This window comes from Euleptes europaea, chromosome 6, assembly GCF_029931775.1.
Source record: "Euleptes europaea isolate rEulEur1 chromosome 6, rEulEur1.hap1, whole genome shotgun sequence".
In the NCBI taxonomy this organism is placed as follows: Eukaryota; Metazoa; Chordata; class Lepidosauria; order Squamata; family Sphaerodactylidae; genus Euleptes; species Euleptes europaea.
The window spans coordinates 85,449,571-85,467,307 of NC_079317.1; positions in this window are offsets into that span (position 1 = coordinate 85,449,571).

Below are 17,737 nucleotides of genomic sequence, written 5' to 3' on the forward strand. Positions count from 1 at the left end.
CCATCTAGACCAGGGGTGGGGAACGTCAGGCCCTGGGGCAGTTTAAGGCCCGTGAAATCATTTGGTCTGGCCATTCGTGGGTCCTGGCAGATCTCTAGCTCAGAAGGATATGGCAATCTGCTCCCTCCCGCAGACAGGAATAGCCTCTATTCAAGGTGGATGTGAGTTTGTTTTGCTGAGAAAAGGAACCTTTTCTCTCCCTTGCAAAAGAGTTGTTAGCTATGGAGCTGCTAGGACTGCCCACCGAACTGTATTAACCCTTTCCCACCTGGGCCATGGAGAAACATATTCCCTCTGTACTACAAGAAGGCTGGGGGCGGAAGTGGCGTCAATAGAGGGGTTAAAGGGGGCAGGGCCAGAATGTGCGGGGGGGGGCAATTTCTTAGCCAGTGTGTTCTCATTTTTAAGTTGTATGGCCCGCGAATGATGTTATATATATCAAAATGGCCCTGGTGGAAAAAAGGTTCCCCACCCCTGATCTAGACATTAGGAAGAATTTTCTAACAGTCAGAGCGGTTCCTCGGTGGAACAGACTTCCTCGGGAGGTGGTGAGCTCTCCTCCCCCAGAGGTTTTTAAGCAGAGGCTAGATGGCCATCTGTCAGCAATGCTGATTCTATGAACTTGGGTAGTTTATGGGAGGGGTCATCTTGGCCATCTTCTGGGCACTGGGTGTGTGTGGGGAAGGTAGTTGTGAGTTTCCTGCATTGTGCAGGAGGTTGGGCTAGATGACCCTGGTGGTCCCTTCCAACTCTATGATTCTATGAGAGCCATGTACTGTCTGGAGGGCTCTAGGACTTATTGGTTCTCGTAGGTTATCTGGGCTGTGTAACCGTGGTCTTGGTATTTTCTTTCCTGACGTTTCGCCAGCAGCTGTGGCCGGCATCTCTGAAGATGTCACAGCTGCTGGTGAAACGTCAGGAAAGAAAATACCAAGACCACGGTTACACAGCCCGGATAACCTACGAGAACCAATGAACTCTGACCGTGAAAGCCTTCGACAATATCTAGGACTTATGCTTAAAACAAAAAGAATGAAGAGGGAGATGAAGCAATAAGATCTGCCAATGGACTTCAGCTAGTGTATTTTACAATATATAAGGGTACATATAGTATATGAAGAGCCCTGTGGCACAGAGTGGTAAGCGGCAGTACTGCAGTCCAAGCTCTGCTCATGACCTGAGTTCGATCCCAACAGAAGTTGGTTTCAGGTAGCCGGCTCATGGTTGACTCAGCCTTCCATCCTTCCGAGGTCGGTAAAATGAGGACCCAGCTTGCTGGGGGTAAAGGGAAGATGACTAGGGAAGGCACTGGCAAACCACTCCGTAAACAAAGGAAACGTCGGGATGTGACATCACCCCATGAGTAAGGAATGACCCGGTGCTTTCACAGGGGACTTTTACCTTTATAGTATATGAGTGCACACACACAAAGTGCTAAAGTAAACATTGAAATGTTTTTCCTGTTCTCTTTTTATTTCTTTTATCTACATTCACGTAAAATGCACCTTTGGGATGTGGAATGGTATGGTATAGCCAGATATCATCAGATCTCAGAAGATAAGCAGGGTCAGTACTTGCATGGGAGATCAACAAGGAGGACTGCTGAGGAAGGCAATGGCACACCACCTCTGCTTCTCACTTGCCTTGAAAACCCCTTGCTTATGGGGTCTCCATAAGTTGGTTACAACTTGATGACACATGCATTCCATAAAATGCAACTCTATTTATATATTTACAAAAGTCAAAAGTTAAAACCCAATGCACACAGTTAGTTTATTTGCACCAAGGCACCATGACATTGGTCCTCAGGCATTTGGAAAACTCATCCCTGTCTGATCAAGGCATATCTTAACACATAGACCTAGACTCCATTCCAATCTAAATTTAAGTAGAGGAGATCCTTTTGGTAGAAAATGGAAGCATAAATATGAACAACATAGTTATTTCTATACCACCACATAGAGGGTGGATGCGCAACAAAGTGTTTGCAAGCACTACATTTGAAAGAAGTGCCGAACTAGTAAGAACATTTACCATCAGCTTAAGAATACCAAGGTTTTTGTTTCTTAGTTTGTTGGGTGGCAGATGCAGATGCAATAGCCTACCATGAAGTTTCATTCATTCCTTTACAATTAGCTCAACAACACCATAATGCCAATGGCTTCAATCAGTAAATCGGTCACTGTTCATCTGAGGAATTGCAGTTCAGTTTTGCAGCATATGCAAATGTCTTGTATGTTTTGAAGATGTCTTGTATGTTTTCTTTAAAAAGCTTGTTCACTATGTATAAGGTTACATTATGTCCAGCAAAATGCTAACAATCCAAACTTCAAAGTGTGCTGCATGACTAGCTTTCTTTATTAAAAAGACAGAGATTTTAAATTGTTTGGGCTGGAGACAATTTACCACGAATGCAGATATTTCTCTTCTGCCTCTTTCATCAGAAATCTCAGGACATTGGGCAGCAGGTATGTACCTTCTACCACTTCTGCAAACTGCCCAGACAGAATGATATTGTAATGAGAGAGTTTTGTAAACATCACAAGTACACAATTGTTAAGGTTGCCAACCTCCAGGAACTAAGCAAAAATAATCAACACTAGGCTCAATTCTACACATATATTCTAAGGGAGAAGTCAATACAAAAAGTAGTGCAAGCAGTATCTACAAGTGAGCGATAGTCAAACAAGAGAACATAGTACAACAAATATCAATGAACAAGGTCAAGGAACATATATACAAAAATCTATGTCTAATGTTTCTCTCTGAGTCTAAAGACTTTCCAGTTATAATATCAGTCTTTGTAAGAGCTGGTCCAAGTGATGAAGAGGATTCCTGTAGATTTTTGATGAAGTCCGTGTACTGAATCAGACTCTATAATCTGCTGGCCGTGTGCTGCGGGTAATTCAAACGAGGACCAAGCTGACACTTAATATCAAAAGGAAACGTCTTCCAGGTAATAGACGCTTTCACCAAAGATGGCTTCTTCAGCCTAAGTGCCCAATATGTTAAAATAGAGATCAGTTCCCCTGGAGAAAATGGCCGCTTTGGCAATTGGACTCTATGGCATTGAAGTCCCTCCCCTCCCCAAACCCTGCTCTCCTTAAGCTGGGCCCCAAAAACCTCCCACCAGTTGCGAAGAGGGATCTGGCAACCCTAACAATTGTGTCACATAAAACAAACAAACAAACAAACAAAAAACCTTGGCCAAGCTTGAGCCTTGGCATTATCTTTCTTCAGTGTTGGGGATAAGCTGCTAGAAGTCCTCCATGCATCAAAAGAGAGCGGGGTGATCTTTTCCAATTATTAATTAACCTTAACAAGTTTAAGGGTGCTCATTTGCACATGGTAAAGAAGTGTTACAATATGTCAGAAATGACAGAGGTTCCTATTACCACTGTAGTCATATAAACAGCCTGAGCCAGTTGTATTTCCTTAAAAGTTCATTGCAGGGAAATGAGGGAAGTTTGAGAAGCTAAACAAATCCAGGCAATAATGGAAATGTAGCATGAAATTACTTCTGTAAACAACAGCCATTCATTATTTGAACATTTTTCATAAGAGAGTAGTAGGCAGATGAGTGTTGATAGAGAAGGGTGTGGAGCGGGGGATTCTGGTTGGGGAGAGCAGATTGTATATTTCAAAAGAGATCCTCTAATATAGGGCCAAACATAAAGACAGATGCCGCTTACAAAAAACACACTATAAAACATTGATTGATCCCCTGAATATTAACAATCAATGCCATTTTCTTCATTAACTTCTGAGTGGAACACAAAGAAAGGTATATTTGATTTAAGAAGCAACAGAAAGGAGCACTATTTAATGTTGATTTGGTGCAGTGAATAACCCCAGAGAGTAATGTAAATACCAAGCTGCAATAACATGACAGCCCACTAATCATATTTACAAACTATATTAAATCTGTCCATTGTGTTTGCCTGGCTGCGGATTGGCTTGACGGTAATTGTCATTGTAACCCGTGTTGGCTTATGGGAGAATTTAACTGCAGTGATATAAGGTGAGTGCTAGGCTTATTATTACTTTATTATTACCCGGTTTATGTTTATTAAAACAATTTGTCATGCAGAACAGGAATGAGGGAATGGGAACATTAAATCGTGCCGTACTCAACCTGAAGAAACGAGTTACAATAAAATTAATGGCAGGCCGGCCGCCACTGACACTTGTAGCCGTGTGGAGCAGCTACACACTGGCTCATTTCATTTGCTGATCGTTTCTTGTTAGGGTCACGCCATTAAACTTACATATTGAGAACTACTGAGAATCTGAGGCAGTGAAGGTAAAGTTTATGAAGCAAAAGTGGGATTTTCCCCCCCACTGCTAATGCATTCCTTTCAATTATGACCAAAATCAGGAATGCAGATTGAAAGTTTAAATCATACTGAGTTATTAAAGACAAGTGTTGGAGGGAAATGTCCTTCAATTTTACAGAGGCTCAGAGAGCTGAGAGGGGAAAAGCTGAGTTTAGGTTAAAGTAAGACTGCTCTCTGAAGGCTCGGAGAAATGGGAACAGTGAGAATATTGGCCATGAAAGGTCTCATAACAGGTTTAATAAAAGCTGCTTTATTTTCTTTCCTAGAAACTTCAAATTTCTTTCGACTCAAATCTTCATTATTTTAAAAGCACGGTCTCGATATGGTTTATGTTGTGGCCGGACATGGTGGAACGCAGCCGTCTTTCACTAACACAACTCCCCTCTTGCGACTAAATTGCTACAGAAATTAAAAGTGTCAGGCTCCATGTACATTAGCTGCACTGAAGAGATCTGGCCTCTTGATGAAACATAAGGGTGCATGAAATAATAATACCCGGTCTTTGTTTCCCATTATGCAATGATGTTAAGGAGTCTACTGGGGAAATTATTAAAAACGTGTGCAGATGAATATATGTTGAAGATTAAGTCTAAGCTTTAGCAATTAGTATGTGCTAGTCAGTCAACTGAAAAAGAATACTATGGATTCCCCATTTTCTGATCCTGTCGCAGCAGTTTCACCATATCATTTAAAAGCAAGTGCAGTGAAGAGATTAGCATTTTGGAAAAGGACAGGAGAGGTCCAGGTTGAGAGCCTCACTCAGAGATGAAGTTTACTGGGTGACCTGGGCAAGTCGCTCACTCTGTGTCACTTGACGGGGTTGTTGGGATAAAATCGAGAGAGGAGAAACAGTTTTGCTGCCCTGAGCAATTTTGAGGAGGAGCAGGCCCCAAATGTAATGGATAGATAATGGATGTGTGTGCAAAGTGCCATCAAGTCGCAGCCTAATAATGGCGACCCCTTTTTTCATGGCAAGAGACTAACAGAGGTGGTTTGCCAGTGCCTTCCTCTGCACAGCAACCCAGGTATTCCTTGGTGGTCTTCCATCCAAATACTAACCAGGGCTGACCCTGCTTAGCTTCTGAGGTCAGGCTAGCCTGGGCCATCCAGGTCAGGGCAGATAATGGATTGTTTCTGTCAAAGTTGACTTTAATGGACTTAGAAAGGTGTAACTGAGCTTAGGATTGCAGTTTTTGTGTCACTGAAACTATGTTTCAGTAGCCAATGGTCAGTCTAGGGTTTTGGCTGCTCGTAATAATGGATCATTCTCCCATTTAGGAACTCTTCAAACTCAGCTTAATATATTTCTGACACTGTGACACTGTTGTGTTTGAGGTGTCAGGTTTCAGCTGCTTCAGGATTGGGAGGTTCATAGTTTTAGCTGTTATGACTATTATGTTTTGTAGGCTATCTTCCCTCCAAGAAAATTGGAGTAGCATTATAATCTCACAGCCACACGTGTGAAGTAGGGTAGACTCAGGGAATGGCTTGCCTAAGGTCGCCAACTTTAAAGCTGATTCAAGATTTGACCTTGGGTTTCCAGTATTCTAGCCACTCTCTATTGAAACTGAATTTTAATGGTATTTGGCTTCAAAAACACAATTTTTGGACCATAGAATTGATTAATTCCAATGGTAGACATTCAGGATGCGCTTAATGGTACCACATTGAAATCAATGGAATTTAAGGATCAACTTTGACTCAGTTGTGTGCTCTATAAATTGCCCATCAGGAAAGTAAATAAAAATGCTGGATATCTAACAGGGAAGCGTTCATCTAAATGAAAGTGGGAAGTAGGCTTGTGTGTTTGCACATGTATATATATATTATTAACGGCCAAAGCTACAGGTCTGATTTATCCACACTTTATTCCTGATAAAGACCAGGGGCAGTACAGCCACTAGGTGGTCGTAAGCAATCCAGACAACTGCCACAGCGCCACCCTCCCGCCCTTGGCTGCAGCACCCGGAGGCAACCCTGGCTCCAGTGGATGCATGACTGCAGGGAGCATACTCCCTTCCTCTGTCAGGGGGCAGGACTGGAAGGCCAGCCCACTCTGCCAGGAAAGAGGGGGACAGGTGGCCTCTTCCCACATCCCAGTGGTGCGAAGGGTGGGCACTGGCAAGCTGGTCTAGCACCAGGGAAAGTAGCAAGGAGGAGCTGTGGTGCCTTTAGGGTTACCAACCTCCAGGTACTAGCTGGAGATCTCCTGCTATTACAACTGATCTCCAGCTGATGGAGATCAGTTCCCCTGGAGAAAATGGCCACTTTGGCAACTGGCCTCTATGCCATTGAAGCCCCTCCCCAAACCCCACCCTCCTCAGGATTAGCCCCCAAAACCTCCCGCTGGTGGCAAAGATGGACCTGGCAACCCTAGGTGTCTTTCCACCTCCCTGTGGAGGAGAGGGAGGCGAAGAGCACAAGTGCTGGGTGAGCCCTGCCACCAGGCCTCACCCCACTGTTGGGGGGCAAGTTGGATGGGGATGTATCTTTCTGCCTCCCCCAAGGGGTGCATCTTGGAGACCCCGGGAACCCTTGCCTAGGGTGCCCAAAATCCTCAGGGCAGACCTGTAAAGATACGCTTATGGTCATTCTTATACATTCTCTTCCCAGTCTCCAACAACATATGATCCAACAAAACAACAGTTTTCAAGAAATAATTGGTTTTAAAATAAAGGCTGGGCTGATTGCCTTGACTGCCACCCCCCCCCTCAAATTTTATGAAATATGACAGAATATTAACCAAAATATTGAGAAACTGAGCTAGAGCTCCCCACAGGCAAATCTTAGAATTTTTGCTTCCAGGATTTTGTAGTACATTCTGAATCTCTAATTCTTCTAAAGACCTTTATGCTAGTGGCTGTCACCCCTTCATAGAGAATGTTTAAGGCTCCATTTCTTTGTGACATTGCAAAATGGAGTGGCGACGGCCCTAGATTCAATTTAAAAGTGACACCAGGCATGCAAGAAAAAGAGCTCATGTGATAGTCCATGTTCTTTGCATTTAAATTGAGCCCTTGCCTGTTAAATGTTCAACATTAGAATATCACTAGAATGCCCTGCGCACTCCCAATCCAAAGATCCCTGGCATGCTAACGCTGTACATGAGGTGACTCAGTTTTTAAAAGATCCTGAGTATGCCACATGAGGAAGGGGTGTTTTTTTTTTAGTTCCCTGCTGTCAAAGTTAAATGAGATCTTATTCATTCTCTATTCAGCAGTGACTGCCATGAGCGTAGGGAGCTTTAAAAAGGTCCTTATGGCCATTCTAGTAAACAAACAGTTTTGATCATGCCTTAGAGGTGAGTGGTCTGAGAAATAGCTCCAGTGCTGCGCTTTGCAAATTTGTCCGCCCTATGCTCCTCTGAAGCAAAATCAATTATGCAATCACTTATTTGGCTCAGCGAAATTGGGATCCGGAATGCTGTACCAATGGACTGAAAATTATATAGAACTCTGGCCATTTTTGCGTGGTCCGTTTTGATGCTCACTCACAGCTCTTTTTTAAAATGCGACTTTAAAAATGCCTATTCACGGTCCTGGCGCAGAAGGAGAAATTCCACACACACACCCCAAAAAAATATGCGGGGCACTTCAGCCTGGAGCGCGCTGCTAATTACCATGCAAAAATGGCCTCTGTGTTCTGAACAAGATGCTCTGTGAGAAGTGGGCCTTTTTTAGAAACCAACAACCACAATCCTCTCTCCATTAGCACCACTTCTGTTCCAGGCAGCTGTCACCAAAGGGTTCCAGCCCTACACATCAACACATAGTGGCTTCCTTCTTTGATCTCCTTTCCTGATGTGGAACAGGTCTCTCACTACCCTTGACCTTCCTTCCATTCAAGTTTGACAAACAACTTGCTCCCAGCTCCTGTCCTAACTCAGCTGGTTGCCTAGGCAAACTTTCATTTGCTATCTTTAGACTCTTCCCTGGAGCACTTGGAGCGTGAGGGCGACAGGGATCTGAGCCCAAAGGTTTCTTCCTGGACCTGTTCACTGTAACTACTGATGTCATTTACAAGGATAAACCCTTAAAGCCACGCCACAATAGACAAAGAAAGAACACTGGAGGAATTCCCTTTGGACAGCAGAGATTGGTGTTCAAGTTATTGAAAATCTGTGTAACTCATTTTCTCTTTTGTCATACTTTTTTATATAAATCCATGAAGTTTGGCTGAGTGCAAACAATAAGCTTTTATTGTTGCTGCCCTTCTTCATAAATGCACAGCCTTTGGGGACCATCAAAAGAGCTTTGGTACAGCAAATTAAAAGTCTCTAAACTTTCCATGGGTCTCCTTGGACATTTTGTAGACCTGCAAATATCAAGCCGTAATCAATATAATGCTGCCCGAATACTTCCAAGCACACCGGCAGTCCCCAAGAAAGAAAGCGTGGCTGTACCGACTCTCCAATTGTTAGACTGTACTTTTATCAAAGGCACGAAGCATTACAGCCAGTTAGCTAGCACAGTAAACTTGGTGCAAGAAAAGTATGATTATAGACTTCAGGCAACAGAAAACATTGTATGCCTGAAAACATTTTCAGAGCTGCAAAGTACAGGTCCCTTCAAGATTTGGTGTAGTGGTTAAAAGAGGTGGATTCTAATCTGGAGAACCGGGTTTGAGTCCCCACTCCTCCATGTGAGCAGCGGACTCTAATCTGGAGAACTGGGTTGGTTTCCTCACACCTACACATGAAGCTTGTTGAGTGACCCGGGGCTAGTCACAGTTCTCTCCGAACTCACTCAGCCCCACCTACCTCACAAGGTATCTGTTGTGGGGAGAGGAAAGGAAGGAGATGGTAAGCTGGTTTGATTCTCCTTAAAAGGTAGAGAAAGACAGCATGTAAAAACCAACTCTTCTTCTCTTGTTACTTTCTTTTTTAAATATGTGCATTTTATGTACTCTGTGCAACTTTTGTCTTCTCTGCTTCTTCAGGGAGCTCAACAAGGTGGCAGGGGAGCAGATTTTGAGCAGGGGCTCATATTAAAAGCTGCTTGCCCTATTCCTCCTCTCCCTCTTCTTCCTTTCCCTTCTCACTAAGTGGAAGATGCTACAATGGCTGCAAGTGATGCTCCTTCAAGAAGGAGGAGGAGGAGGAGGAGGAGAGTTGGTTTTTATATGCTGACTTTATCTACCACTTAAGGCAGAATCAGACTGGCTTACAATCACCTTCCCTTCTCCTCCCCACAACAGACAGACCTACCTGTGAGATAGGTGGGGCTGAGAGAGCTCTAAGAGAGCTTAACTAGCCTAAGGTCAATCAGCAGGCTTCATATGTATGAGTGGGGAAACCAACCCAATTCACCAGATTAGTGGCTGCCACTCCTGTGGAGGAGTGGAGAATCAAACCCAGTTCTCCAGATTAGAGTCCACCGCTCCAAACCACTGCTCTTAACCACTACAACATGCTGGCTCTACCGTAGAACACCACTGCAATAGAATGTAGACAGAAAAAAAGAAAGATCTCTCCCTCTCTCCCACACAATGTCACTATTATCTATTATCAAAATCTAATCTAAGCCTATCTAACACACCTTATCCTTATAACTAATATACCCCAAAGGGACCTAAGCTAAACATAAAATTACACTATTAATCTACAATCTAAATAATCTATGAGTCTACTAATCCTATATTTTATTTTAAGTATTAAGTATATACATTATTAAGTATATATATTAAGTATTAAGTATATCTATATATTAATATCTATATCTATCTAAAGTATTAACTATATACACATTAAGGATTCACACCGATTTGAGTAGGAATCCCAATCAGAATGAGATGCTTGGAAAGGGACACAGGGGGACTGTTTCACCATACAGAGCATTGATCAACAGCATATGGACAGGGAACAGCAGGAAGATTATAAACCACTAAACCCACCTTTTACTTGGAATCGACCAATGTTGGCTGAGCCTGCCTCGGGATTCCATAAGTGGAGACAGACATCAGTCACAGGCTTTTCTCTTTCCCCCAGTCCCCCATTCCTTGGCAAACCATAGTGATATCACTCAGGGAACACCAAGCTCCCTGATCCCACCACCCTTTGTGCCAGACTCTGTATTTTTATTTAGGTAAAGGTGGTTTCTGTTCCCTTATAAGATACCCAGATACAGGAAAATCTCTAGGGGGGGGGGAAGAATATGACTGTTGAGGTTCAGACACTTGGAACACTACTCTGTGTGCTCATAACTATAGCAACATGCTCTAGAAATTTGCACTCATGATAGGGTTGCCAAGTGCCTGGTGGCAGCAGGTAAAATCCCGCCGATCCACCAGGCTGCCTGCCGGCCAGTTTACCTGAAAGTGATGCGGACGCACTAGCAATCTCGGATAAAACTCCCTGGAAACCGTAGGGTTTTGGCCGAGATCACTAGAGTGTCAGCGGTAAACCCGGAAGTGACGTAGGCGCGTTGCGCAGGGTACGCATCGCGCGCCACAGCCATAGCCCCAGAAAGCTCTCGCCAGTGGAGCTACGGGGCCTGGCAAGCCTAACTCATGACCAAGCAGAGAAGCTGAACTGGAACTGCATCAAATTCACTACCTACACCTTCATCAGACTAGTGAGTTGAAACAGGCACTCTAGAGTCACCAGTTCATAACTTACTACATATGCAACATATCAGTTTGTCATTTGCATGACAGCCAGCAGAGGCCAAAGTTAACATTTTTACCGGTTTAAAAAACTTAACGGATTTCAACAGCTTTTTCAGATGAAACCTGTACAAACTCACAGAAATGTATACATCACCACTTGTGTTCCCAGCCCCACATCTGTTCTTGATAAATATGTGTAAATTACGCAGAGATATCACAATGAGGATAGTTTCTGGTACCATTCTCTGAGACATCCCGTCATCTAGCCTAGTTCTTCTCCATTTGCAACTGTTTCTTTAAGAATAGCTATTTTTACCTCACCTAATACTTGCTTTTCCCCCCTTATTTCTGGCATGTCTTTTTCTATGGTCTTGGGTTCTTTGGCAGTCACTAGGTCAAGCTCACGCTCATTGAAGTGCAAAAGGCTTAAACTGATTCACAGAGAAACGGAAGGCTCTTCTAAAGAGGTGTCCACTGCTCTTCACAGACTTCTATTTTTAGCAGCTGTTCCTTGAGACAGCAGGAAGCTTTGGTTGCTGCCTTCGGGGCTTGCATTGCAACTCAGTACAACTTCATCCCTGTAGACGTTACCACCATTTTTCATAGTTGAAGCATATTACCCAGAATAGTCACTCTGAACATGTGGTTGTATGCATGGGACAACACACCGTCCATCACATACAAGCTCTTGGTCCACCTGGACTGACCCCTCCCATATAACCGTGTCCATGAAAGACCAAATGTCTTGCATGAGAGCCAATAAAAGGAGATAGGAAGGCAGGCCAAGATACTATGCTCTCTTGGTCAGCTCAGAGTGCTTTATTTACTTACCTAATGCATTTATAGGGAGCCCCATGGCACAGTGTGGTCAGCTGCAGTACTGCAGTCCAAGCTCTGCTCACGACCTGAGTTCAATCCCAACGGAAGTCAGTTTCAGGTAGCCGGCTCAAGGTTGACTCAGCCTTCCATCCTTCCGAGGTCAGTAAAACGAGTACCCAGCTTGCTGGGGGTAAAGGGAAGATGACTGGGAAAGGCACTGGCAAAGTCTGCCTAGTAAACGTCGGGATATGATGTCACCCCATGGGTCAGGAATGACCCGGTGCTTGCACAGGGGACCTTTACCTTTTAATGCATTTATAGCCCACTGCTCTCACAGAGACTTAACAAGTTTTTCCTTCTGCTCTCTTTCTCATTGAAATGACAGAATACTTTGAATTTTCCACTTTGATTTCGCCACCTCTCCTCCCCCCATTTTCCTCCTTTTTAGGGTTGCCAGCTTCCAGGTGAGACCTGGAGATCTCCCACTATTACAATTGTTCTCCAGATGACCTAGATCAGTTCCCCTAGAGAAAATGGCTACTTTGGAGGGTGGACTCTATGGCAATAAACCCTGCTGAGGTGTCTCCCCTACCCAAACCCTCCCTTCTCAGGCTCCACCTCCAAAATCTCCAGGTATTTCCCAACACAGAGCTGGCAACCCTGCTCCTTTTCCAGCTCTTCCTCCTCTCACATTTCCTTCAGTCTGTTCCTCTTCTTCACCTCTCTCGCTTGGTGAGTTGACTACTAATCATGTGGGGTTAAAAGTTTACTAATCCTGATCCAACCTCAATAATACCTCATCAAAAATATCTGAAATGCTGTGAATCTGAATTATTTCCAGTATTCATATTCATATATGGGTGGAAGCCCTCTGATCTGATGGCTGTTCTGGCCTTCAATGGCCAATTTTGACTTCCTGGCCAGTGAAAGACAGGAGGGCCTCAGGCAATGAGGGGAGGAAGTGACATCTGTAGAGACAGAGGTGACAGGGAGGCTGTCCAACTGGGAGACTTCCCATCAAAAAGAACAGTCCAGATCTGTGTTTTTGTGCTTCACCTTTTCATTTTCCACAACCATTTCCCCACTGGCAAGCTTTGGGTAGGCTTTCTAGTTCTATATAATTTCAAATCCTGTTATCTGAGCTATTCATTATCTGCAGTTGAATGCATGCTAGGCAGGATAGGGAGTTGTTTCCCTTGAATCCTCAGGCAGGCAAAACAGGAGTCTACTAGAAGAACAGACTCTGTGGTTTTGCCTCCTTTAATCCTGTGCAGTGGACAACCAGCCGGCCCACCTTCTCTGAAGGGAGCAGAGGGAAATGTTTGCTTGCACTAGCTGGCAGGCAGGGCTGTGGATAGTGGGTAAGTGGGTAAGAAGCAAAATCCCTGGGCTTGCTCCCCTCCCCCAGCAGTCGGCAGCCCATCTGCTCTGCAAATGGACTGGGTGAAATAGAAACTTTGCCCGCCTTCAATAATAACCATGCACAGACCAAATGAGATGAGAGGCTAAATATCAGCAATAGAGAAAGATTAGATAATTCACTTGTGAAATGATACCAGATTCAGAATCTGATATGACTCAGTGGTGTTTTATGCATAGTCGCTTAACCCTCCTTTATTCCCTGTTTCAGCCAGGATCAAATTTTTTGTATGCACGTTACCTCATTCCTTGGAAACTCAATGCTCCTTCATCGCAAAACGAACCCGGCTTTTCCCATTCCTCTTCTTACCTGAATTAAACCATGGATCCTGGCTCATTCCAGAATCACTGAGCGAGCATACAACTTTCTCGGGTTGAGCTTCGCCCCACCCTTTTCCAAACCCCTCTTCAAGGCAGCATTCAGATAGCCAAACAGGGGAAGCACAGAAGATTGGCTTCTCTTGTGAGGTCAGCCAATTACAGAGCAGCATTTAAAGGGGTGGGACTTGATTTGAACTTGGGAGACTGCTTTTCTGTATTCATGCCTCCATTAGCACACAGTTTCGTCCCTGGTCATTCCAGCCAATGCATTTTCCCCAACCAGAGTTACTTTGATCCTGGCTGAAACAGGGAATAAAGGAGGTTAAAGCAACCATGCATAAATGACCAGTGTCTAGAATTACATGTAAAAGCATTAAGCAGCTGCACCATTTCCCTATTACAGTCATGCATCCCCCACCTTCCAGTTGTTATTCATCCTGGTAAGGTAAGAACCAAGCCAAGCCCTCCAATTTACTTTAAACAGATTCTGTGCAGTGAGCTAAAGGAAGCGCCATTGGTTGGTTTAGGAAAGAGGGATTTCAACAATGTAACGATGAGAGCAGACTGAAATTTTCAGATATACAGCTCATGTCCCACACTTCTGAGGAAGAAACTGGCGTGGCACTGAAATGGCCAATCCCAAGGATAAGCTCTAGCAAAGGAGCAATGCAGTAAAAATGATTGCCAGTCCAACATAAAAATAGGATGGCCTTGGCTCAGCCAGTGACACCAGTGGGCTCTGGGAAATCTCTGATGTTACCCTAATTGTTTGCATCTCATAGTTGTTCAAGAGACAGTGCGTCCTAGAGCTTAGAGTGTCTGAGTATGTGTGCCTGAGTCTACACAGGTTCAAATTCACACTTACAAAAAACCAAAGGGGGAAGGAAAGACTCAACCTAAAACCAAAGCTGGGTACCCAAAGGTTGGGTGGGAAAAGATTCAATTATGTATAGAAATAGATTTATTTTAAGGCACTGATATCTACATTAAAGCCATTAAAATTATAATAAAAGAAAGCCAAATGGCAACTATTACAGGTTAATAAACTAAAACCACAATCCAAATGCGTTTCACACCCCTGGACTGTTGGGATATACTAGAGACTGCAGACTGTAAGCAGATGGCAATAATCTATTTGACAGCTAGTTGACAGCTGTAGTCACATGACTGTAAAATGATAGAGCCAGAACAGGTCTGGACAGGTATGGCTTGATGACTCAGCAGCTACCAGCTGATTGGCTGGTATGCTAGACCAGAATTGTATATAACTGTACAGAACCTGTATACAGTGTGGGTTGTGTTAACTGAGGTGTCTGGCGAAGCACTTTGTAACTATATGTAAATAAATAGCACTAATACAAACCGTGCTGACTCTGCTGCCTTCACTTGTGCCTGGGGTGCCAGCCAAACTAACTTACAAACGCCGACATGGACTTCATCAGTGGTTAATAACATCCCTTATAATGCACACCAATACATAATACAACATGTATAGCAGTATTGTAGCAGAGTAATATAACAGTATTATAAGGTAAAGGTACCCTGTGCAAGCACCGGGTCATTCCTGACCCATGGGGTGACGTCACATCCCGACGTTTAGTAGGCAGACTTTGTTAATAGTGTGGTTTGCCAGTGCCTTCCCCAGTCATCTTCCCTTTACCCCCAGTAAGCAGGGTCCTCATTTTACCGACCTCGGAAGGATGGCTGAGTCAACCTTGAGCCGGCTACCTGAAACCAACTTCCGTCGGGATCGAACTCAGGTCATGAGCAGAGCTTGGACTGCAGTACTGCAGCTTACCACTCTGCGCCACGGGGCAGAGTAATATAGCAGAATAATAATAACTACAACCCACTTGCCATAAAACGTACTGGGTGATTTTGGGGCAATCACTGTCTTGCATCCCAACCTATCTCACATGGTTATTGACACTCTGTAAATGAAGGCACTTTACACACACACACACACACACACACACACACACACAAATAAGAAGAACTCAGCTCTCGTTGGAGGAAAAATGTTATTAAAATATAATACGTCATCACACTCTTATTCCACTCTTCCTCTAAGTAGCTCAGGGCAATGTACGTGGTACTCCCCTGCTAGGTAGGGGGAAAGTTATTGACCTAGTTACTCAGTGAACCTCCATGGTTGAGTGGGGCTTTGAACCCAGGTCTCCCTGGTCCCAGTCTGCACCCCACTGACTCGACAAAGAAGCATAAATATAACATTCTGACAGCCTTGTGAAAACGATTAAACTGATATCCCCCAAAGAAATGATCTGTGTAAACGGTGGCCTTAATATTCAAAGTTGCTAATTGTGTTTTTAATTAATAGGAACATTCTGTTAGTCCACTATGATAACAACTTTATCTATTCAATAACGTCTAATTTTGTCATGAGGTGAAGTTCAGCTTTTATTTCCTTTCTCGGTACTAATGGGCTTCTATCCAATGCATTTCTTTTTGGCAGAACATTAGACTCTCTTCCTCCTCTTTATCAATGTGATTACTACATACCTAATGAGTCCCAGTTCTTTAAACAGCTAATCAAATCATTTTAAAGTACCTTCTGTGTTTTGTTTATAAAGCAAGTAACGCACCTGTTCGAATTTGCAGCCTGCTGCTCAACTGAACAGGAAAGGCTTATTTCATCACTCTTTCGGCTCATGCATTCTTTGCAAATCCACATCTCTTGCATGTGGTCAGTAACAAGGACTAATTTTCATGGTACTTAGCTATGTGATAATATTACTGTGAAGTTGTGTTGCCTCATCATTCATAGAATAGAATCATGGAAGGGACCACCAGGGTCATTTAGTCCAACGCCCTGCACAATGCAGGAAATTCACAACTATTCCCCCCCACACCCCCAGTGACCTCCACTCCATGTCCAGAAGATGGCCAAAAACCCCTCCAGGATCCCTGGAGAATAAAGGAGGCTAAAGCGACTATGCGTTTTCGACCCAATTCTGACCCAAATAAACCACCATTTGTTACTACAATAAGTATAAGCAATACAAATCAGAAAATTAAGAAATAGTGAGGGAAATTTCTTAATCCTCTGTATGTTCTGAGATGATGTTTCTAGCCCTCAGGAAACAAAACACAAAGCAGTAAGGGAGGAAACCCTGACTTGGCAGCAATGTCTCTGAAAGGGATATCATCCAACAGAATGTTCCTGCTGAACAAAATCATCCAAGTAGTATTTCTGTGTAGCCTTTGCACTCCTATACCAATCATTGTACTGCCTTAGTTGAGGGTTTTCTGACTGACTGACTGATTTTAGAGACTGTATAAGCTGCCTATTTGGAGACTTGTTCGTGGTGGCTTGCAAGGTAAAAACACTGCGCTATCAAAAATAATGAAAAGGAACAAAAATGTTATTCATGTTAAAACAGCAATAAAACAAAAAGCTCATGTGGACATAAAAGCAGCATAAAACTAATATTCAGCAGCAGTATGTTTATAAAACAGCCACCAGTCTATAAAAACAATTCTTAAAAAGATGGAACGTTTTAGTTAAAAGCCCTGGTAGAAATACAGATTTTGATATGGAGACTGAAAGGCAATGAAGTAGGTGCCAGGAGAGCCTCAAAGATAAGGGCATTCTGAAGGAGAGGTGCCACCCCTTTGAGAGCCCTATCTTTGGTTTCCATCCTCCTCGCCTCTGCAGATGGGGGCGCAGAGAGCAAGGCTTGGGAGGAAAAATCTGTGGGGTAAGAAAGTACAGAAGCCACCCTTCAGGTAGTCTGGCCCCAAGCCTCACAGGTAATTTTGGATATGTCCTTCTAACCATTGGCAGTAGTAGAAGAAGAAGAGTTGGTCTTTATATGCTGACTTTCTCTACCACTTAAGGAAGAATCAAACTGGCTTACAATCACCTTCCCCTCCCCACAACAGACACCCTGTGAGGTAGGTGAGGCTGAGAGTGTGTGACTAGCCCAAGGTCACCCAGCTGGCTTCATGTGTAGGGAAACAAATCCAGTTCACCAGATTAGCATCCGCCACTCATGTGGAGGAGTGGGGAATCAAACCCATTTCTCCAGATCAGAGTGCACTGCTCCAAACCACCGCTCTTAACCACTACACCATGCTGGCTCCATCACAGGCAGTATAAACCCCCCTTTACTCCAGACAGGCTCAACCAGCTTTGTCATTGACCAATAGCTCCTCAGATCTGGATCAAACTTCAGTTTATTGATCCTCATCTATCCTATTAACATGTCCAGGCA